Source organism: Cryptomeria japonica, chromosome 1 (assembly GCF_030272615.1).
Source record: "Cryptomeria japonica chromosome 1, Sugi_1.0, whole genome shotgun sequence".
In the NCBI taxonomy this organism is placed as follows: domain Eukaryota; kingdom Viridiplantae; phylum Streptophyta; class Pinopsida; order Cupressales; family Cupressaceae; genus Cryptomeria; species Cryptomeria japonica.
This window is the reverse complement of record NC_081405.1, coordinates 165767011-165791010: the sequence shown is the minus strand read 5'-3', so window position 1 is coordinate 165791010 and position 24000 is coordinate 165767011. Positions and strand designations below refer to the sequence as shown.

The 24000-nt window shown below is 39.1% G+C and overlaps 1 protein-coding gene across 2 annotated transcripts in view; it reads left to right on the top strand.

Moving 5' to 3' along the window:
- Positions 1-24000, top strand: part of LOC131065075 (uncharacterized) — a 75925-nt gene that overhangs the window by 35789 nt on the left and 16136 nt on the right. The window lies entirely within an intron of this gene.

Here is a 24000-nt window from a genome sequence, read left to right as displayed (position 1 = left end):
AGGATCCAGGAAATTACAGATAGCTACACCAGCAGTGGACAAGTATGAAGGTGAGATCCTCGCAGAGGAATATGATGTAGAGACATTTGAGCTTGGTCCACTCACAGTCGAGCAGATGTTGGATGATGCCACTGATTCATTTGAGGCACTTAAGGACAAGCTTAGAGAAGAAATGGAAAAGAATAGGAAGCTTGAGCGAGAGGTCAGTGCTTGGAGAGGCTACTTTAGCCATCTCAATCAGCCTTTGAGGCGTCAGGATCCAGCAGTATCTCCCGCGCAGGCACTTCCCCTCGAATCAGTTGGCGAGGCAGAGAGAGTCAGGAGTTTGGTTCAGCTTATGAGCTCATGGATTGACAAATCCCATACAGTTGCTATTGAATTTGCAACAAGGATGATGCAGACCATTCACCGAGCTATTCAGGTTCTTGAGGTCATCCACAACTTGATGATAACGGTAGCTGCCTTTGCTCATACTAAAGATGTTATCATTCCTGTCTTGCAAGTAATCAGACAAACATCAAGGAAGGTCCTGGTGCAAGAAAAGATAATGGATGGAGGACCTCATAGTTTACTTCAGTGGTCGACGTTACTCCAGATGAAGGAAGTTCTCTTCGAGGACATCAGTACTAGATGCAATCATGTTGAGGAGGTTATCCACCCGATCCAGGACAAAGTGTTTGAGGTACTACGTACTATTCTTGGCAGGAGGATCGAAGTTGAGACAGATGTGGATTTGCAAAAATTAGAAGATAGAGTCAAGGTCATCTTTTGCACAGATGAGAATGTTATTACAGATGAGCAACGGGACCAGATGTTTGCTACCATGCTCCTGATTGAGAAGATTAAGGAACTTGAACCTGAATGGGACGCTGCTCTTCTCAGGGCTTTCGATCAGGTCATCCACTTGGAGGAACGAATGAAGAATCTTCTCGAGATTCCAATTGCTGAGATCGAAGGAATCGTGTCTAGATTCATTGCATATGCTAAAAAGGAGCATTGGAAAGGGAATAAGATTCTAGATGAGAGGTTGTTATAGATGATGTGGCACCTTAATTGTCATTGGTCTATGTCTCCTAGATTTTCGTGCCAAATTTAATATTTGGCTATGCATTTAATATTGTTCAGTAAAAAGGGGGCTATTTGTAATAAACCCTAATTAGGGTTTAGGTGTCATAATCTTGGCCATTGATCTTATTTTGATCTGGACCGTTCATTGTAATTGAGGATGCTATATATACCCTCATTTCTTTTCATTTTGTAACTAGAAAAAACTAGAGATTAAGGAGAAATTAGAGAGTTAGAGAGATATTAGAGATTAGCAATTTGATTTGTAGCAAGATTGAGCTTTGAGGAAGGAATTTCAAACAATTGTTGTTCATGATGGCTTTGAGATCAATAGAATATTGAAGTTATGGTGTTTTATTGCAATTCTTATGGTTATCTTCATGGTTGTTCATTTTCTTGAATCATTCTCAATCAAAGTAGTATTTTAGTTTGAAGGATAAAGTGTTGGACTTGATCGTCGGTGAGATTCACTTCCCAAACCACTAGCTTCTTGCTGATTGTAGGAACGCCTTGCGTGGTCAACTGGATAAACTTGAATCACTTAAACCTTCAATCATTGTTGTATCTTGGATATGTGCCTTTGTGGTAGTGTCTATGATCCTTGATGAATTGAAAAATCACTTGTTACCTTAGAAGATCGCATCAATTTCAATTGAGTTGTTACTTTATGGCAATATTGAAGTTGGTAGAATCTTGCCAAGTCTCGTCCACATTGAGTCATACTTAGGGTTAGATTATACTAGATCTCTTGCAAGCCCTACTCTTTTGATCTTTTTTGAGAGCTTGTTAGTATTAGGAAACCCTGTTCCCGTAGTTCGGATTTGGCGTAAGACCCCTTGATGAAACAGCAATCACAACGGCCACTGGTGCTTATCCACACGTAGAGACCCTACTTAAAAGAACATTGAAGTCACCCTAACTGATCCTTCTTGCGATATCTTCAGCAGTTAGAGATTTTATTCAAGAGAGGATAAGGTACCCTTGGGTATTTTATTCTGTGTATGATTGTGTACAAAATACATGTCAACAGATATCTCGGCAACATGTAGGGAGGTGAAGGACATCCATGAACTCTGATGTATGTGAATTTTGGAAACTGAATGAACCATGCACCATGCTTCTTCACGAGCTCCTGTGCTTCCAGAGACAATTGATTGTGAATCCCTCCTTGCAATGTCCTGGTGATATACATCGTGAAGGTATCATTGATTAGCTTGTAATCATTCTTTGGTGGATGATGTAATTGAATATAAGAATCACAAACTCTTATTTCTCCGGGTCCTCTCCCAACAACTCCTCTGTGTGGTAGCCCTGCGTACTCAAAACTTCTGACTAAGGAATATATGACATATGAACTCATGTGAAAAGACTTGGTAGGGGCTAGCCTCCTCAACTGTATGTCCAAGTTATTACTAATGATCCTAGCCCAATTGAACTTTCCTTGTCCTTGCATAATCACTTGTATGAAGAAGAACATCCATTTGTCGAAGAAGAAGGCTTGAGAGGCACCAGTAACCCGATTGAGCATGGTTATCAAGTCCTTGAACTCTTCCTGGAAATCAATCTTGTGCAGTGTATTGGGAATCTTGTTCAGGCGAGGTCGACTTTTGAGCAACCAATTCTTGTTGATGAAGTTCAGACAGGAATCAGGATCATCCTCATACACAGACCTAGCTCCTTCTAGACTTTTGTAGATCATGTCTCTCTGCTCTGGGAGATGAAAGGCTTCACTTATAGCTTCCTTCGAAAGGTAGGCTAAGACAGTTCCATCTTCGGCTACGATTGTCCTCGAATGTGAATCATAGTGTTGGGCACATTCGATCATCAACTCGTGACACTTGACTACAGGAGGGAAACCTGCGGCCTTGATGATGCCACTCTCAATTATCCTCTTCTCAACAGGTGACAGCTTCCAGATGTAGGGTGCTTCCCGAAACTTCTTCACATTGAAGTTTCCTAGATTGGTGTCTCCGATATTGCTCCACTTGGACACGATCCTGGTCTTCAATTCATTGTTCTTCTGATCCTCCTTGATGAGAGCTTGTCGGGTAGTGGATCCACTGGCCTTGGGGGTCGTTATTTGATACCTACACAAAAGGCTTAAAGTTAGGTTTGAGCATAATACCTTAAGATATGGATTTAAGTCTTTCCAAGGAAATAAGAAGATTACAATTTGAAAATAGTATGATAAACCTTTAGAATTATGAATTTTCAAATTGATATTAATTGTGAATTAAATCAAATTGTGCAAGACCTAACCTTACAAAGGATTGCTATGGAAAATCAAATTAAATTTTAAATAAGCTTTCAAAAATCTGATCATACATACCTTTTCCTTGATTTTTAGCTATCAACCTTGAAAAAAAAATGGATAAAAGAAAATGGAGATCTGCTGGACAAAGGGTCCTTGATTTGAATTTCAGGTCCTTCCTTTGATGGCTTCAACCTTCAATCAGCCTTCAAGCCTCCTTCAAAATCTGGGAATTCACCTCCAATCAGCTCTTAATCAGAAATTCGCCTTTAACTATCCTTCAAGATCTGGAAATTTGCCTTCAATCTGCTCAATTTCGCACTCCTAAATCTGCTCCTCAAATTTGCATGAGAGAAAGTGAATGAATGACAAATGATTTCAAAACAAACCTTTCCTTTATAGGGCTCTCACCTCACTTTACCTCTAGGCTGACTTGGCAAATAGGTAAAAAAATAAAATAAAACCACTTATACAAGCTGGCCGACTTGATTAGAAGGCAAAATAAAATGCTTTTGAGCGCTAAAGTGGGATTTTTTTGATTTAGGATAATTTCAACGCCCAAAGGTTGATTTATTTATTTATTTTAAGGCTTAGAAAAATTAATTAATCAATTTATAAGTGCCTTAACTCATGCAAATTTGTCTTAGTCCCCCAAATGAAATTTAATTAGCAAATTTGGTGAAAAGATATAAGTAAGCTCAGTGGATGCTAAAGTTTGATCACAGTTGGATGAAGGCTCATTCCCCATAGGCACTAAAATACTTAAGATATGAGGAAGGCTTAAATTACTTCAAGGAGGCTTATTTGAACTTTTTCATCTAGGCTTATTCACTCCATCAGTCAAAATCCTCACCACCTAGGCTTGCCATCTCTTCATGTTCTTTGTCTAGCCCAAACAAGGCAAAGAATAGGCTTTCTCAAGGATTTCGCCCTGAACCCTTTGGAAGGGTCAGGAGCGATTTCCTTGATTTTGCCTTAATTGACTCATTTCTTACTCCAAAATCCTCTTAAAGGTGTGCATATGCTTGTTTTGGCCTAACAAAGTCCAGGGATCCATCCTTCTATCCTCTCATATGGGCAAATTAGGTGATAATGGGAATTTCGCTCTGGACCCTTTGGAAGGGTCAGGAGCAAAATTCCTTCTTTAGGCTTCATTTTACACTTTCTTTACCTCAATTCACCCTACAAGGCTTAAATAACCTCCCTCCAGTCTTTTCATGCCTTAGGAATCAAAATCTTGTCTTGACACAAAGGGGAAATAGTGATTTTGATGAATTTCGCTCTGGACCCTTTGGAAGGGTCAGGAGCGAAATTCACTCTTTGCTTGCCTATTCACACCTAATTTCACTTTCTTCACTTCATTTTATCTGGACTCCCTCATATTGAATCTATTTCCCAACTTGGCAACATTGGTTTGATCTTCACAAGGCGTAAAAGGTCAAATTCGCTCAAAAACCTAGCCAGGGATAGGACCTATCCAGAATTTCGCTCTGGACCCTTTGGAAGGGTCAGGAGCGAAATTCCAATTTTAGCTCAAAGTATGCATCAAAAATCTTTCCAAGGAATTCCAGATAGCTTCTTTCACTCCAGCCTAGGCCTGACTTTACTCAAATCTTGGAAAAAAATGTGGTTGGAAGAATTTCGCTGTGGACCCTTTGGAAGGGTCAGGAGCGAAATTCAATTTTTAGCTTGAAACTTGCATATTTGAAGGCAACAAACTATTCAAGGACAATCCTAGGAGCATCCCTCACTTGATCTAGGCCTGACTTGGCACAAACTCTTTGAAGATAGGATGTGTTTGAGGATTTTCGCTCTGGACTCTTTGGAAGGGTCAGGAGCGAAAATCTTGTTTTGAGCTCATTCCTTCATCATTTCATCTTGAATCCACCTCACAAGGCAACGAAACAATTCTCCTCTTTCATCCAACCCAAGCTTGACTTGATTTTGAAAGGAAAAATAGGTGATTGTAGAATTTTCGCCCTGGACCCTTTGGAAGGGTCAGGGGCGAAATTCCAATTTTGGCTCAATTCCTTCAAACTTGATAATTTTTTGGCAATTTGAAGCCATCCTTAAGGCCTTCTTTGATCTCAATCCTCACTAGACTTGGCATATATTTAAGGGAAAAGGTAGGTTTTGCACAATTTCGCCTTGGGCCCTTTGGAAGGGTCAGGAGCGATTTTCAAGTTTTCTAGCATGTTCCTCCATCATTTAACTTAAATTCACCTCCAAGACCAAGGACACATTGCCTCACTCCCATCTAGGCCATAAAAATCAAAATTTGAACTTGTCTTGCAAAGAAAGTAGGTGATCCTAGGATTTTTGCTCTAGACCATTTGGAAGGGTCAGGAGCGAAATCCTTGGTTTGAGCTTACTCCTCCATCATTCGACCTTAATCAACTTCAAAAGGGCGAGAACACCTCTCCTCACACTCATCCAAACTATAAAGATTCAAAATTGACTTGATTTTGTAAGGAAAACAAGGTGATTTTAAGATTTTCGCTCTGGACCCTTTGGAAGGGTCAGGAGCGAAAATCTCATTCTAGGCTTGATTCTCCATTTCTTGAACTTCAAACCACCCCAAGAGGCAAAGACATGCTATCCCACTTCCATCCACGCCATAAAAATCCAAGGACTAGACCTCCTCCAATGGAAAAATAGGTGTTTTTAGGAATTTCGCTCTGGACCCTTTGGAAGGGTCAGGAGCAAATTCCACTATTTGGCTCAAAATCTTTCATTTTTCAATGTTTTCAAACATTTCCAATGGCAAAAGATGTCCATCCTTCCTTTCAAGATGCCTTGCAAATCAAAATTTGGTCAAACTAGGGAGGAAATGAGCCTTAGGAGGATTTTCGCTCTGCACCCTTTGGAAGGGTCAGGAGCGAAAATCACAATTTGGGCTTGATTGTTCATTTTTCAAACTTCAATTTTCTCCTAGAGGCAAATATGGATCGTTTTCCACTTGAGGAACCAAGTTTTAAGCCCATTCAAGGTAGCAAATGAGGTTTATAGTGAATTTCGCTCTGGACCCTTTGGAAGGGTCAGGAGCGAAATTCATCTCTTAGGCAAAATCTTGATCATCCAAAGCATCCAACTCCCTCTCAAGACAAGAACATACCCATTCATCCTCCATCATGTCAACAGCTAGCCCAAACAAGGAAGAAATCAAGAGCTATAAGGATTTTCACTCTGGACCCTTTGGAAGGGTCAGGAGCGAAAATCATGCTTTGACCTTGATTCTTGATTTTTCAAACTCTAATCTTCCCTGGGAGGCAAATATAGACTACTTTCCTCTCATTTCCACATTGGTCCTGACTTTGGCTAAAGGAAAAATGAGTGCTTTCAAGAATTTTGCTCTGGACCCTTTGGAAGGGTCAGGAGCGAAATTCACATTCTTGGCTAAAAGCTTCACCTTATCCACCTTTTACTCACCTCCTAAGGTTAGAACATGTCAAATTGCCTTTACCATGCCCAAGGAAGCTATGATCCTAGCCTTGACAAGTGAGAAATTGATGTTTAAGGGAATTTTCGCTCTGGACCCTTTGGAAGGGTCAGGAGCAAATTTCCCTTTCTTGGCTAGTTTCTCACCTAGGTTTACTTCATTTTCCTCCAAACTTGATCGAATCAACTTCCTCCTTTCACAATCAAGACAATTCATCATCGAACTTGGTCTAGGCAAGGTCCAACTAGGTTTTCAAGGCCAAAGGAGGGCAAGAAAGGAAGATTTCGCTCTGGACCCTTTGGAAGGGTCAGGAGCGAAATCCCTATTTTAGGCTGATTTCACACTCAATTCCACTCCTTCTCAATCCAGACTTGATCAACTTCATCTCTCCCTAGTACCATCCTGTCTACTTGCCGTCCACTTGACTCAAAAAACTTCATTCTGTACGTCTAAGGCCAGAATTGGGGGTCAGGTGTGAATTTCGCTCTAGACCCTTTGGAAGGGTCAGGAGCGAAAATCTTCTTCCAGGCTGACTCCCAGGACAAGAAAACCACCAATCCAGACCTACCCTGACCTGAGACCTATCATCCTATCCATCTTCATTCCCCTGAAAGGAAAAGATCCACTAAGGCAAACCTAGGGCTCCAGGCAGACAACTAAGGACTTCCCAAAACCAGGTTGGACTCAGCTTGAAAGAAACACTAAGACGAGCCCTTAGAAAGAAACCCTAATCTACCTGGCCCAGGCGACCACTCACTCACTCCAAGCCCAACAAGCAGAGAGAGAAAACCTAACTAAGGGAAAGCAAAACCCTAAAAAAAAAGAGGGGGTCCCCATTCTAATGGGGTGATGTGTGAAATTGTACAACTGTTACATTGGAGTTTGTGCCTTCATATATGAGCTTGATTCATTGAGCTTGGATGTGTTGATGTGGACCCCTCGGATTGGTGGAAGGGATGACTGGGCTGCCACTTCAATCTTGCACTTGTAAACTTGATTTGATTCATCATTATGAAGGGATATCTCTTGATACTCAACATTATTTAGTTGCTCAATGTGATGATGATGATGAGAAGCAAACTTTGGTTAACTCTTCTGAAACTATCTGCTTCTTCAATCATGTTCGATGTAGGTCTTGTGATGACTTTGGTTGATCCTCCTTCGTTTTTTGACATACTTGATGAATGATGCAACTGGTCGAATGTAGCTCCTCATTGTATTGACTTCGATTCTTGGATTCCCGAAGGGAATTCATGTTGGTGTTGGAAATAAGCCACACCCGGACCGACGATGGACTCGTCCAAGAGGGGCTAGTAGCTTAGTGGTAGAGCACTCCAACAGCGTATGGAAGGTCCCAGGTTCGAGTCCTAGTTGGTCCATGTCTCAACATGGTATCAGAGCCAGGTCCAGGCTAGGAGCCCCAAGCACACGAGAGGTGTGGCTTAAGGGGGTTTGTTGGTGTTGGAAATAATTCACACCCGAACTGATGATGGACTGGTCCAAGAGGGGCCAGTAGCTCAGTGGTAGAGCACTCCAGTAGCGTATGGAAGGTCCTAGGTTCGAGTCCTAGCTGGTCCATGTCTCAACAATTCAAGATTGTAAAACATCCTTCCATCATGTATGTTATCCTTCCTTGATGGTCTAGTGCCTTGAGGTAGTTGGATGATTTCTCCTTTGCACTCCTGTGATCTCTCCTTGTCAATGCAATAGAATGAGAACCTTGAAGATATCCTGCTCTATTGCTTGCAGCTATTGAACATTTGAAGTCTTTCAACCTAGTAACATTTTGCGCCTTCTTCATGTAATTGAGGTGGTGAGAAGCTTTAAACACTTTGAGATCTTCTCCTTGATGTTCTTGTGTTTGCTGATGAAGCTTCTTGAAGAGGTTCTCCTTGTATCTTGCTTCATCTCCTGCAAAACAAATAAGCGAGTATCAAATACACTTGAAAGATAGATTTAATAAGAACATATAAAGAGAATTCGCCCTCACGAAGCGACACTTGAAGTTGGTTTAGCGCTCTTTGGAGAGGAGTTTTGAAGAGATTTAATAAGAACATATAAAGAGAATTCGCCCTCACGAAGCGACACTTGAAGTTGGTTTAGTGCTCTTTGGAGAGGAGTTTTGAAGTTTATTCCACCCTTTATGTTCATTAAGTTGCCCTCGTCTTGCCTTTGAATTTACTTTCATTCTTGAAATTCGCTTTTGCAGCTCAGAACATGAAGTTCGCTCCCCTCTTTCCATTCATGAAGTTCACTCTTGCATGTTGAGTTTGTGAAGTTCAATATGAAATTCGCTCATGCATGCTAATTCATGAAGTTGAGATTTGCTCATGTAGGTTTGAACATGAAGCTGAGATTCACTTATGTATGTTTGAAGATGAAGATTGCTCTAGATGGTGTGCACGTGAAGCTTGTTTCAATCAATTCATTCCAATCTTCTAAGTCATGAAGTTCACCCTTGTAGAAATTCGCTCCAAATCTTCAACTCCTGAAGTTCGCTCCAAACCTTGAACTCATGAAGTTCGCTCCAAACCTTGAACTCATGAAGTTGGCTTAAAATCTCTCAAACATGCAGTTCGCCCAAATTATGAATTCATGAAGTTCATCTTCATAGGGAATTCGCTCCATTTTATTAAATCATGAAATTTGCTCTCAACCTCTAACTCATGATTTTGTAAAGTTCGCTCCAAAAGGTGAAGTCATGAAGTAGGAAATTCGCTCCAATTGTTGAATTCATGTAGGAAATTCACTCCAAATGCTGAACTCATGAAGTATGAAATTTGCTCCAAAATGCAAAGTCATGAAGATCGCTCCAAACTTGCAACTCATGAAGTATGAAATTGGCTCCAAAACATGAAGTCATGAAGTAGGAAATTCGCTCCAATTTGTTAGTTCATGAAGTACTTTTGAAATCTGCTCTTACATGAAGTCTTATTTCAATCATTTTGCTTGCTAAGCTTGCTTGTCTCTTCCAAACATGAAGTTTGCTCCAATCTTCTAAGTCATGAAGTCGCTCCAAATCTCCAACTCGTGAAGTCGCTCCAAATCTCCAACTCGTGAAGTCGCTCCATTTCTCCAAGTTGTGAAGTCGCCCCAAATCTCCAACTCGTGAAGTGCTGAAGTGCGCTCATCTATGGTGATTTGTGAAGTGCTGAAGTGTGCTCATATCCTCCAATTTGTGACATACACTCTTCTGTTTCAGTTTGTGAAGTCTGCTCTCATTGGCCCGACTCATTCAAAATCTTCCCCTCTTAGGCATCAAATTAGCTTTAAGGAAAATGCATCTTGGGTGCATTCGCTCATCTCCTTTTAATCATGAATTTCGCTCCAAACTCACAATTCGTGAAGTCGCTCTTGATCATCAACTCATGAAGTCGCTTCAATTTTTAAATTAGCGAAGTTCACCTTTACATGAAATTCGCTCCAATTTGTTGATTCATGAAGTATGAACCTCGCTCCATTATCTTGATTCATGAAGTATGAAGCTCGCTCCATTTTCTTGACTTGTGCAGTTCGCTCTAAATTGTTGACTCATGAAGTGTGCTCTAAATCCTCAACACATGAAGTCACTCCTATCAGCCATCACATGAAGTTCGCTCCTATCCTTGAAGTGATGAAGTACGCTCCTTTAGCCTTGAGCATGAAGTGGATTTCAAACTTGAAGAAATTTGTTGTTAGTAAACATGATGCACTTGCTTGTTCTTCTTCATCATTCCATGAGCTTCCCTTTGCTTTTGTATCAAACTCCAACTCTGTTTAAGGTGGTGAATCTCCTGCAGTCAGCTCTGTAAGTGCATAGTAATGGTCTGATGATCGAATCTTGATATTGTCCCTTTGCCAAATGTGGATATTGATGTGTGAGTCCTCCTTGAATTTGATTTGCCTTGGAGTGTAGTCTTTGAACTTCCTAATGAAATCATCTCTTTATCAGCTTTCGGTCCCCTTATCAAAACCTGAAAGACACATAATGAATCAAGAATCCTGCAAATAAAACAATCTTACACACCCTTAATGCATCATTAATTGTGCTTTCAAATATCAGTTCAAATCTGGGAATAACAATCTACTGATAGAATTAGTCCTTGAAATCAGTTCTGATCTGAATTTTGATCCTCAAATTTGTAGCTCTGCCTCTCTGTCTGCTGCAATTCGCTGTCTTTAGATTGCAGAGCAGATCGTATCAATTGCTTTGATTAATGCCTTGGAATGAGGATGGATGTCCTCTTAATGCATCATTAATTGTGCTTTCAAATATCAATTCAAATCTGGGAATAACAATCTACTGATAGAATTAGTCCTTGAAATCAGTTCTGATCTGAATTTTGATCCTCAAATTTGTAGCTCTGCCTCTCTGTCTGCTGCAATTCGCTGTCTTTAGATTGCAGAGCAGATCGTATCAATTGCTTTGATTAATGCCTTGGAATGAGGATGGATGTCCTCTTATATAGACGGTGGATACTTTATCTTCATTAAAGTGACACGTCTTCATTCAGAGGCCAGCTCCTTATTTTTTGTTGCCACACCTTGCAAGGACTGATGAGGTGGATACTTTATCTTTTAAAATCCGTAAAAAAAAAACTTTTCTTTCATTCAAAATTTCTGGTGGGGCCCATGCAATATCAAAGACAAATTTTATTTATTTTTCATTCTCAGCCAGTGGTTAGTGGGTCTCAGCAAGCGTCCTTAAGACAAATCTATTTAATTCTCCATTTTGGAGTGTGTGGCGCCCATCATATAATGTGATACGGTGGAGAGAAATAAGAGGGGGGAGTGGTAGGAAATGTTAGGGGTAGCTGCTATGTGGAGAAAGGGGGAATGGGATGTTGGAGGAAAGGGGGACATAAGGGATATAAATGATGAAAGTAGGAGATACGTGCGGTTAGGAGGTATAAGGGGTAGTGGATGGAGTTAGGGGAGGTTGGAGAGTAAAATGTAATGGGATGTATAAGGGGTTAATGAAAGAGCAGAGGGGGTGTAGGCTATAATGGGATGGGGTTTAGGCTAAGGGAAGGAAGGTGGGATAGGATAGGATAGGGGTAGGTAAGGGAAAGGGTAGGCTAAGGGAAGTAGAAGGGTAAGGGGGTGTGAGATAGGGTAGAGGATGTAGGTGTGAGGTTATAGGTGAAGGGTAGGGAGGTATAGGTAAGTGTAGGTGAAGGGTAGGGGATGAGTATGCTAGGATGGGAAGGGGGTTAGGCAGGTGAGGGTATAGGTGAAGGTAGGGAGGTGAATGAGATGGAAGGGATAATGGAGGTAAAGGTAAAGGTAGTGGAAGGGGTAGGTTAAGGACATGGGATGGAAGTTAGGAAATATAAGGTGGGTTATGCAGGTGAAGTAGGTAGATGGAGTATAGAAAGGTAGGTGGGTAGATGATATGGTAAATGGAAGTGAAGCGTGGTAGGGGAGGTGGAAATAGAAGGAAATGGAATGGTGAAATGGTGATGGCAATGATGAGAAATGGAAATGGGAGTTATCGGGTTTGGGTACCCACTGACAGGACTGGGAGAAGTGGAAGGGATTATGCCTTGGCTGGGCAAAGGGAGTGTTGAACCTCACTTCATTCTTAAGGGGGGGACTTGATCAGCTCTTGAGCAACTACGAACAAAAGGTTAATAGCAAAGACTCGACAACAACTAACAACTAAACTAAGACGACTAACCTAGAAAGCGAGAAAGTGGGGGTCCCCATTCGCAATGGGGTGATGTGTGAATACCTCACAATAGTGTGCACAATCCTTGAGGGCTTATTTTGCTTGTTCAACACCCCTTTGAGGTGCAATTTTTTGGGAGGGAATAACTTTTGCATACAAAGGCCTTTTCCAGTGATGCTCATAGAAATTACGATCTTTTTGAGCTCTTTGCTATGGAGTAGTTGGATTTCAATTATAGTGCCTCCAATTGTAGATTTAAAGCATTTTTCGTTAGAGTACATTCTTTCTTGCATTTTTGATGTTCATTTCTTGCGAGATTTGTTTTTTGTTCATTTTTTTGTTGTTGGTTGGTTTTGCTTCAGCATTTGAGCATTCTTGCTAGCGTTAAACAACAAAACAAACATGGTCATGAATGACACTTTGTGCTTCGTTGCCATTGTAGAATGCCTCTTTAAAAAAATGGTCACATATGGTGCAAAGGGAGTTTTTGCAAGGTGCTAAGGGATTAGTCCGTTGTTTTGGAAGAAGGAGAATTTTTTAGCCCCATATTGTGCACACAACCCTTGAGAGCTTATTTTGCTTGCTCAAGACAACTTTGGAGTGCAAATTTGTTGGAGGGCATAACTTTTTCAGTGATGTTCTTAGAAATTACGTATTTTTTTGAGCTCTTTGCTATTGTCTAGTTGGATTTCAGTTTTAGTGCTTCCAATTGTAGATTTTCAATAGTTTTTGTTGGAGTGTATTCTTTCATTTTTGGTGTTCATTTATTGTAAGATGTGCTTTTTGTTCATTTTTTGCATATGGCTGGTTCTACTTTAATATCTAAGCATTTTTGCTAGCATGAAACGACAAACCAAACACAAAATGCATTTCTCTCTGCGTAAACTTTATTCTTATTCTCTTTTTGATCTCTTTCTTCTTTTGTTAATTTGTTGTTGAAGTCATTTATACAACATAGAGGGAAATCATGGTGTTAGAGGTGACTAAGCCTTCTAGTTCTCATGTATCTTTGTGGTTATATTAGATGGAAAATTAGGGTTTCACAAGTTATGCTTTGTAAACTAGGAAATGACCTAAATTTCACATGCATTACATTAAAAGGAGGATGAACTCAATAGATCCATGCATGAACTAGCAACTTGGACTGATTATGTTGACTGATAGTGAAACAAAAACTTTGTAATAGGTAGAGAAATGGATAAGGAATCTAATTGTGCACCTGTAGTCAAAATCTGAAGCTGAATTGATAGGACCAGGGTGCCCAATGCCTTGGTCTTTTCAGCCGTGGTTTGAAAGTCTTCATCCTAATGTAGTTTGTAAGACACCCGTCAAAATTGGACCTGTTCTGGGAGGACCATGGTGCCAAAGCGCCCTGGTCTAGGCACTTTCTGATGAAATCTTGCTGGATGATTTGTTTCTGGGTCCTAGTGTTGTTTTGGTCTTCTTGGCTTCATTGAGTACTTGTAGCTGCACACAAGAAGAAAGAAAGGGGGTTGTGGATAGGGGTTTGCCTTAGGTCAAACTTCAAGTTTGGAATTAACCCTAATTGAAATAGAATCGGAATTGAAAGTGTGTCTTTTGAGGGTAGAGGTAAGACTTGAAATTGAAATGCTTGAATGTAGAGGGTTATACCTTCAATAGGTGGTGCAATGTTCTTAGGATAAGTCCTCCACGTGTTGATGCAATAACATGATAAATCACATAAAATCCATCATGAAATCATAGATAAAACATAAACGGAAGATTCCATGATGTAGTTTGCTGCTCATTGAATTAGGTCTGCTCTTGAGGAAGAAGAATTGCTCTTGAATTGATGATAATGTTAGCATAAGATGTCATGATCTGAAAATGAATTGAGAGCGATGTTTTATATAGGGATTTCATAATTAAAATCACCTTTAGGCCGACTTAGATTTGATATATTTTTGCACGAAGCGGGATTTGGATAGAGTAGGACAGCCTTATTATCGTCTTGAATCTTGAAATTCGAGGAAAAAAGTGCGGGATCGAGTAGTAAGGATTCACCTTGGTGCCAACAACTTTTTTCCAAATTTCTAGGGATGTGAGATAACGGGGTTCTGATGTCGATTCTAGCTCGGTGGCTCAAACCATAATGTATAGATATGTGAAATGCATCTTGGAAGTTCAAATTGGGGTAGGATTAAGGATAAATTTAGGATAAAATAATAAAGGGCACACCTAGAATAAAGGGCTCAAATAAGAGTGTGATGATGTAATAAAATGGAATAAGACTCATAATATTGAATTAAATATTAATTTAAATCAATAAAGGTCCCATAATGCATAAAGGAAAGGTAAATACTAAAATAGGTGCTAGGAGAGTGTGAAATTGGACACACTAATAAAGGTTTACAATTATGACGTTACATTTAGCCCCCACTTTAGCAGAGTATGATCTTATGGTCATACGCTCGGTAAAGTAGAAATGAAAAGATAGAGCATCTAAGATCAAGACAAACTAGGGATAGGATACTATTGAGGGATGGCCAAGCCCTCAAGCATGGGATCCTATCAATCCATGCAAGTAACCTTCAAATATAAACAAAAGAAAACAACGATACTACTAAAACACAAAGGTCAAAGTCAACTAGTTGAAGAGACCTCGATAACCAAAATGTCTCAACCGTTATATCATTCTCGACATGTTATTGCAAGAGCACAAGTGGACTTATAGAAAGAACAAGGACGTACACCAATTCAAAGCACAATAAACCATGATCCAACACTAGCAAAGTGTGTTATGCTATGGGTTCATGGGAGAGAAAGAAAAAGGAACATGGAATCTCACGGGACAACAAATTGTGTTATGTTGTGTGATCCTTGTAGGAAGAGTTGGAATAGTCTAGCAAGTTGTGTTATGCTAGTTCCACTCATTTTGCTAAAATGTCGTCTGGTTTTAGGAGTTAGGCATCTCGTCTAAGACTTTAGGTCTGGTTTCGAGCATGCAACAACCTGTATAAGACATGCAATTGAAAAACAATGTGTCTCGTTTCGGGAATGCAACATGAGGATGCAACAACTCGTCTAAGACAAATGATGTGCAAAAATGAGGATGAAGCATGAAGATGCAACAATCCCATAAATGATAGATAAGATGATGATTAAGCATGAGGATGCAATAATTCCAAATTGATAATTGATAGCTGAAAATGCAACTAGGAGGCTGCATATATGCCCCCCCTTAAGATGTCAACATAGTTCTATGTTGATGTCTTAAGGTAGAAAGAAACAAGGATACCCTCCTTCAACACCAAGGAGATATCCGTTAAGCAACAATGCATGCATTCCAAGCTAGGAGGAAAGATGCTTGTATAGGCTTCGTTTCTTTAAGCAAGGCAGATATAATTGTAAAAGGGACCTCTTTCAACAAATGTAAAGGGATCCTTTTGAGGGATGTATGATTGACAAAGGACGAAGATATCTTTTCATAAAGACATCTACTTCTAAGAGGAGAGGAGATCCTTAATAAAGATGACATCTTAGAAAGGAGAAGGGGGTTAAGAATACACACCTCCAATGTTTAGGAAAACGTGGATTCTTAGTGAAGTATTGCACACTTTCACTGAGGAGAGATTATTCATAAGAGATGCATTGTTTCAAACAAAGAATAGGTCCTAAACAAGGAACACACGTGTACGTGCCTAAAGGATAATTCTATGCAAGAAATGACATAAAATGAAAGATGCAACTCAACAAAGGAAAAGACAATCTTTGGAAAAGGAGAGATAATCGAAATATTATCCTTGCCCCCCCAAGCATGGAGACAAGGACACCAAAGAGAGATCATTTATAAAAGACACACTCTTCTAAAATAAGGAAAAGATCCTCATCAGGGATATGCATGTCCACAATATAGAAGGGTTCATTATAAAAGATACCAGTCAATAAATGGAAAGTGGGTCCTTAAGAAAGAGAAGGATTGATTTGCTATTCTTGCCCCCCAAGCATGGAGACAAGAATAAAAATGCTATTATGTTGCTACCTAAGTATGATTGCACATGAAATTGTACCACCATGAATGACAATGAGCCCCCAATAGGTAAGCTACTAATGTCACATAGTGAGGAGCAACATAATAGGAACTTAATTTATGTAAAAGGAAAATGATGAGAGTTCAACTTATTGTCATCAAGTATTTGAATGATACCAGTTACAATAAGCTGCTGAATTTGCTACATACAACAAGATGAATAATGATACACATTTAACAACTAGCAACCGTCCTCAAGGCCCATAACGATGCAACTCAAGGAGAATATCATCCAAAAAACCCAACAAAGAATTGCTATACATATTACAACATCGTACAACAACATAGGTACAAGATACATAATATATAGCTTGAGAATATACATAGAATCATCAAATACATTTCAATGGATCCATGATGATACAATTTCCAGGGTCCCATGATGGGATAATTACATAGATCTGGAACAAGATTACAACCAGGAGATACAATGCAAACAAAGAATAATTGACTAGCATAAAAGTCATTGCAGGACACCAATCACATCACATTATATGACGAAGAGAAAACATACACAAAGGAGGAACTCAACTTTGTCCTAGCCTCTGGAACCAAATTACATTAAAGCAACATAACCGAGTATCCAACTATGATAGATAAAATCCATAAGCAAGTACAAGGTCTCATAATGTCAACATAAGAGAATCTAGACATAATAGAACACCAAGGAGACCATAATACCATCAACACATCAATTATTACAAATTAACCTTTTTTTTAATAACCATTATATCTCATTTTATTCCTGACATTCTACTATCAAACATTTAAGAAACCGTTATTCATACCTACAATTGCTATCATTATACTTGATCAACAATAAAATAAATGAAGATTAGCCAAGCTCATATGAAAACAAAATTATTATCCTGAACTTAACCACAAGATTGATTGATTATATGAAATAGCATATGGATAAATCTAAATTCATTTACTCTTCTCACAAATATAATCAATTTCCAAAAATATCTATATTTAACCACATACAAATATTTATTTGCAAATATAACTCTATACTCAAACTAACAACATTAATCTAAATATACCTAATTTTATCCGCTATAACTATCTTTAACAAAACTAGCTATATTTATCCAAAATATAACCTTTAAAAAATAAATAAATTATTCGCGTTTCTATTGTCTATTATGTTTTGTCCTCTAGGCCTCATAGCGGGGGCGTTACAACTTCTTTTATCACAAAAGCATCTTCATAAATAGGATTGATAGAAGGTAAAGGTTCATGAAGCGGATTTTCATGCATGATAATATCCTTGTGAGTTTTTGGAGATTTAGAGGTAAGGGTGAAGTCATCAAGAGTTTTATCCAACATCTCAAGGTCATCACTACTAAATGGCATACACATTATGTTGATTAATCTTTGGCAAAAGTATGGTTTAGAAGATGAGGGCTTAGGATAAAGGAAACCATCAAGAACTTCCTCAAGTTCTTCTCTACTATTACTTCTTCGAAAGGATAGTCATCATAAGCAAATGGATTATCAAAGGCACGATGGTATTGTAAAGCGTAATCTGACATTTTTGAAAAGATCTAATGTAATAAAGCATGTAAATACATAAAATGCATAAAACAAGATTTTTTGTATTTTTTTTTCTTTTAAACAAATCTATGAAATGAATGTATCTAAATCTGAAAATAAGATCTAAAACGCAAAATCAAAAATATGCAAGTGTAATAAGAGTCGGGTTCACCAAAATTTATTAGATGGAAAATTAGGGTTTCACAAGTTATGCTTTGTAAACTAGGAAATGACTTAACTTTCACATGTATTACATTAAGAGGATGAATTCAATAGATCCAACCTCAATTCTATTAAGAAAAGGGTTGAATGCTGATTGGGGTCCTATTTCCTTTTGTTTGAGTTGAAAATGTAATTGAATGCCAAACCTAGGACAAGAAGTTACATGCATGAACTAGCAACTTGGACTGATTATGCTAACTTATAGTGAAACAAAAACTTTGCAATAGGTATAGAAATGGATAGGGAATCTGACTGTGAACCTTGTTTCATGTCTTCCTCGCCAAGTACTTTTTATTCGCTATCTCCGATCTTAAATTTTACCTCGCAAGCATTTTATGTTGCACCATTGGCCTTTTTCTCCCCTTTGGAACCAAGCTTTTCATTCCAGAAGTTCCTTAGATGGCTGATCTCTCAATTCTCCTCATCCTTATGCCAACTCAAGTGTTTAGTCGGTGAACCTTGGTGACTTGGAACTATCTTGGAGGTTCCTGAATTCTCAAGAGTCCTGATCCTGCCATCCTTATGATGATCACCGATACCTATCGGCCGATCCGTCAAAATGGGAACTCCGACATCACTTCCAATGATGTTCAAGTGCTCGACCTTTCCGAACGAAGACCAATCAACGAAGGCTATTATGCTAGCATCAGGACATTGGAGGATCTGGGAACTTATGGAACTGCGCCTTGAAATCTTTAGCTTGCCAACCACTGTGTATTATGCTCTTCCTGAGACCTAATCCTCTGAAGATTTGCACGTATGTCTTTGTAATGGCTAATTAAATGGTGAAAGACATGCAAAGGTGGTGGCACAAGTTATAGCATTAAATGATGTCATTTCTTGCAGAAGGCATTTAATATGTTTCACTTGCTCATTATGACCTTCAAAGTTGGCCGAAGTAACGTATTAGCATATTTCAGTATGAACTATTCTTCTCAAAATGGTTCTGCCCCATAATGATTAGTTTCCTGTGATGCGTTTTTTAGGCACAATCAAACACAAAATAAAATACCAAAGGTATCTTATCCTCTATTGAGCAAAGGCCTCCCAAATACTAAACTATGTGATCAAGTGGAAGACTCCAAGGTTCCTAATGTTGGGTCACGACTTGTGGATAAGCACAGTTGGCCGTTGTGATTGCTGTTCCTCCAAGGGGCCTTACATACTTATTAAGGGATAGACAAGTGTCTAGACTTCAAGGAATGCTTTCGAATGATATGTAATAAAGCTTTTCTACTTGCTACTACTTCTACTAGTTTGGTGAAAAAAGTGCAAAAGGTGGGGGTTGAGGAATGCTACACTATGCCTAGGAATGCAAGGATGAAGGATAACTTATAGTGAAACTTGACTAGTCTTTGCTTCGACATGCAAGAACATCTATGCAAAGGCTAATGCAATCTTCTAAGGGAGTTAGATGATTTTCAAATCATTATCAAACATAGATACCATTAGTCAAATGCATATCAGTGATTGAATAACAATTGAACTAAAGCACTTTTAAGGTTTCTAGTTGACCACGCAAGGCGACTTTGCAATCAACAAATTGCTTGTGGTATGGATTAGGAGTTTCACCATAAATCATACACAACATTCCATCATTCAATTTAAATACTTGGACTAATTTTGAAACTTGATTTGAGAAGGTGAACTATCATGCGAATGCTTCAAGGATTGCATAGAAAACACCACAATTCAATGTCTTTATTAATCCAATATCAAAATAGCAACAATTCTTCAAGTCTCTCCTCTTATCTCTCCTATATCATCTATATTTACAAGTGAAATGGGGGTCATATAGCACTCCTAAATATGACGAATGGCCAAGATTGAATGAAGATCAAGGTGTTAAGTTTTAGTAATCAGATTAGATAAATTATAATTTACACAATTGCATAGTTATTATCCTGGGAAAACCTTCCTCTTGAAGTTAGAAAAACCCAGCAACAAAGTTTCTTATTTTATTTATAAATTCACAAGATGCCTTTACAATAATTTCACTTCAACTCTTGAAGCATAATCACTGATTGAAGAGACAAATCAATCCACAATTCACAATATGTAGAAGATATGTCTACTCTGCTGTAGATGTATATCGAATTGTTGAAGGATAAGCATGAATTGTTGGAGGAGATTGTCAGAATGCCGAAGTATATCAATGAATGAATACGATCTGCAGAAGTGTATATTCAAATGATAAGGAGGAGCGATATGGTCTCCCTTTATATCCGTTGATAGTGATCTACACCCAAGAGTCGACACCTCTTCCAAGTAACACGAGTTCACAAAATGCATCGAACACATTCACTAAGGGTGGTGGACTTTCAAGTCGGCTCTTTATCAACACGTCTTCATTAAGAACCGATTAATGCCAAAAGTCACTTATTAATCATTGGTTATATTATGATTAATCCGAACATTCACTAAGCATGGCAGGGTTTCATTTAGTTATATTATTAAATATAAAATCAGGAAGTGTGAATAAGTATTAGATCAAAGCACATATAAATCGATCTCCTAAAATGTCTAAGGCCGAAAGGCCAATTAGACATTTGGATTTTGCATAGTCGGTTTAGAGAAGAATCTGACCGACGCTGTAAACATCAACACTCCCTCTTAGCTAGGGAGGAGTTCTTCTTGATGTATGAGTCACGTAGTGACATCCACCATGGCTACTTCCAGAGGGTGGGTCCATCATGGCTACTCCCATGTATGGAAATGCAAATGAACACAAGTGCTCATCACGGAATCACTCAACGTGATGTCGTCATCACATCATGATGTTCACCATAGCTACTCCCAAAGGGTGAATAAACACAAAGTGTTAAGTCATGGAATTTCTCCCATGACATTTTACCATACCTACTTGCAGAGGGTGGAACAAGGGCTTACACCTCAGACTTCTCTCATAGAGAAGAATGCATTAACAAGGGCTTGCACCTCAAACTTCTCTCATAGAGAAGAATGCATTATAATACATATCAAGTAATTACTGATGCTGAGACTCTCTCTCAGCAAGGGCTTCATTCTCCACAACTCCAAGCTTGTCTCGAAAATGCACAAACTTCACTTTGGCAAGAGGGTTGGTGAGAATGTCAGCCGTCTGCTCCTTAGTACAAATGTATCTCAACTGAACAACATTCCTCTGTACCATATCTCTGATATAGTGGTACTGAATCTCAACATGCTTTGTTCTGTCATGGAACACTGGATTGATTGAAAGCTTCACACAACTTTGATTATCACAATGAATGGTAGTAGGCTCCATCGATTGTCCAAACAATCCTGCAAGGAGTTTTCAAAGCCACACTGGTTCACGACTTGCCACACATGCTGCAATGTATTCTGCCTCTGCGTTGCTCAGTTGCATTGAAGACTGCTTCTTGCTACACCAGGAAATCATAGCAGATCCCAAACTGAAGCAACAACCAAAGGTGCTCTTCCGATCAGTAACATCCCTTGCCCAATTAGAATCAGAATAGCCTTCAAGAATCAAGTTCACACTGGAAGAGTATTTCAAGCCATATCCAACTGTGCCATGCAACTATCTCAAGATATGCTTGGCTGCAACTATATGTATCTGCCTAGGTTCACTCATGAACTGGCTAAGTGCACTCATTGCATAGCAAATATCTGGTCTAGTGTTAACTAGATACATCAAGGACCCAATCAACTGCCTGTAGATAGTAGGGTCCACAAGATCTGAACTAGCTGTAGCTTCTCTCAATTTCTTCAAGTTAGTTTCCATCGGCGTGGACATAGATTTACAATCTATCATTCCAAATCTCTTCAAGATATCGATGGTGTATTTTCCTTGACTTAGGATAATCTCATTGGGCCTCTGCCAAACTTCTAGACCTAGAAATAAGTGCATGAGTCCTAAGTCCTTCATCTCGAATTCTGAAGTCAACTCCTTCTTGCATCTATCAATGAGATGATCTTCTCTGGTAACAAATAGGTCATCAACAGAAAGTTCCAAGATCAACATATCACCATTGAATACCTTGAAGTAAAGGTTTGGATCGACATCATTCTTGCAAAAACCCAAACCCACTAAGTATCTGTCAACTCTTTCATACCAAGCACGAGGTGCTTGTTTAAGACCATATAGGGCTTTCTTCAATTTGCACACATGAGACTCTTTCCCATGAATCACGAACCCCTCAGGTTGCTCGATGTAGATCTCTTCTTTAATCACACCATTGAGAAAAGCTATTCTCACATCCATCTGATGTAACTTCCATCCTTTAGTTGCTACAATGGCAATGATGGTTCTAATGGAAGTATAGCGAGCAAAAGGAGCAAATGTTTCTTCATAGTCTATTCCTTGTTGTTGAGAGAAGCCACAAGTCACAAATCTAGGCTTGTACTTTTCAATGCTACCATCAGCTGCATGCTTAATCTTGTACAACCACTTGGAAGATACAACAGACTTCCCTTAGGCACAATATCCCACACATCAGTTTTGAGAATGTATTGATACTCTTCATCCATTGCATCTTTCCAAACTTGTTGTTTTGAGGCTTCCTCAACGCTGGAAGTTTCAGACTCAAGAAGATTACTTTCTTTGAATGTGCCTCTAGGAGCAGCAAACTGTTATGCTTCCCGCATAGTGTTTCTTGCACAAAGAGGTCTCTTTTGAGTCACAACAATATCTCTAGGCCCATCAGTAGGATCCAAAGGTTCAATTGGATCATCATTCACATCAGGTTCTGTAGACTTCCTCTGAATCTCAGGAGCATGATCAACATCTGTGTCTTGAGGAGTCTCATGATTTTCATCATCTATCTCCATGCATGAACCCTTTGATTTCCTGAATGCAACATCTTCCTCAAATGTGACATCCCTGCTTACTTCTATTTGCTTCTGACTAGGAATGTAAATACGGTAGGCTTTGGAGGTTTCACTGTAGCCCACAAATATCCCTCTCTTGCCAGAAGGTTCCAACTTGGTCCTCTTGTCCTTGGGAATATGAACATACACAGGACAACCAAAGATTCTTAGGTGACTGATATCAGGCTTGATCCTTGAAAAGGCTTCTTCAGGAGTCATATCTTGCAATATTCGGTGAGGACATCTATTCTGAACATACACTGCTGTTCTAGAGGCTTCTGCCCATAGAAAAGTCTGAAGGTCTTGATCATGAATCATAGCTTTTGCAGCTTCAACAATAGATCTATTCTTTCTCTCTGCAATCCCATTTTGTTGAGGGTTGTAAGGGACACAAAGCTCACTTTTGATCCCTGCCTCTATACAGAAATCATGAAAGCTACCCGAGGTGTACTCACCTCCATTATCAGACCTTAAAATTTTAATTCTCTTTCCAGATAAATTTTCTACTTGAGCTTTAAACTCTTTAAACTTACCTTGGACTTCATCAGACTCTTTAGACCATAGATGACACACTCGCCGAAAACTCGGCGAGTGTTAAAAAATCGCCGAGTTTTTGAGCCTGGCAAGTAGTTGTGACTTCTACTCGCCGAGTTTTTGGCGAGTTTTTCCCAAAAACTCAGCAAGTTTTTGTTAAAAACTTGCTCGTCTGTTTCCTCTTAGCCGAAAACGGCAAAAACAGAATCCATTTTTTGTTTTTTGATTGGGTTTTGGGCTGAGAAGGGGGAAGTTGACTTGGAAGGACTTGCAAGGTGATTTTTGAGTGATTCCAAGTAGATTTGAAGGGGATTTGAAGGGAAAATCAGATTCCTACGTAATTTTAAATTTTTTTTTTTCTATGCTTTTTTAAAACAATTTGTTTATTTTTTGTTGCATTTAGATTGATTAGAAATGAT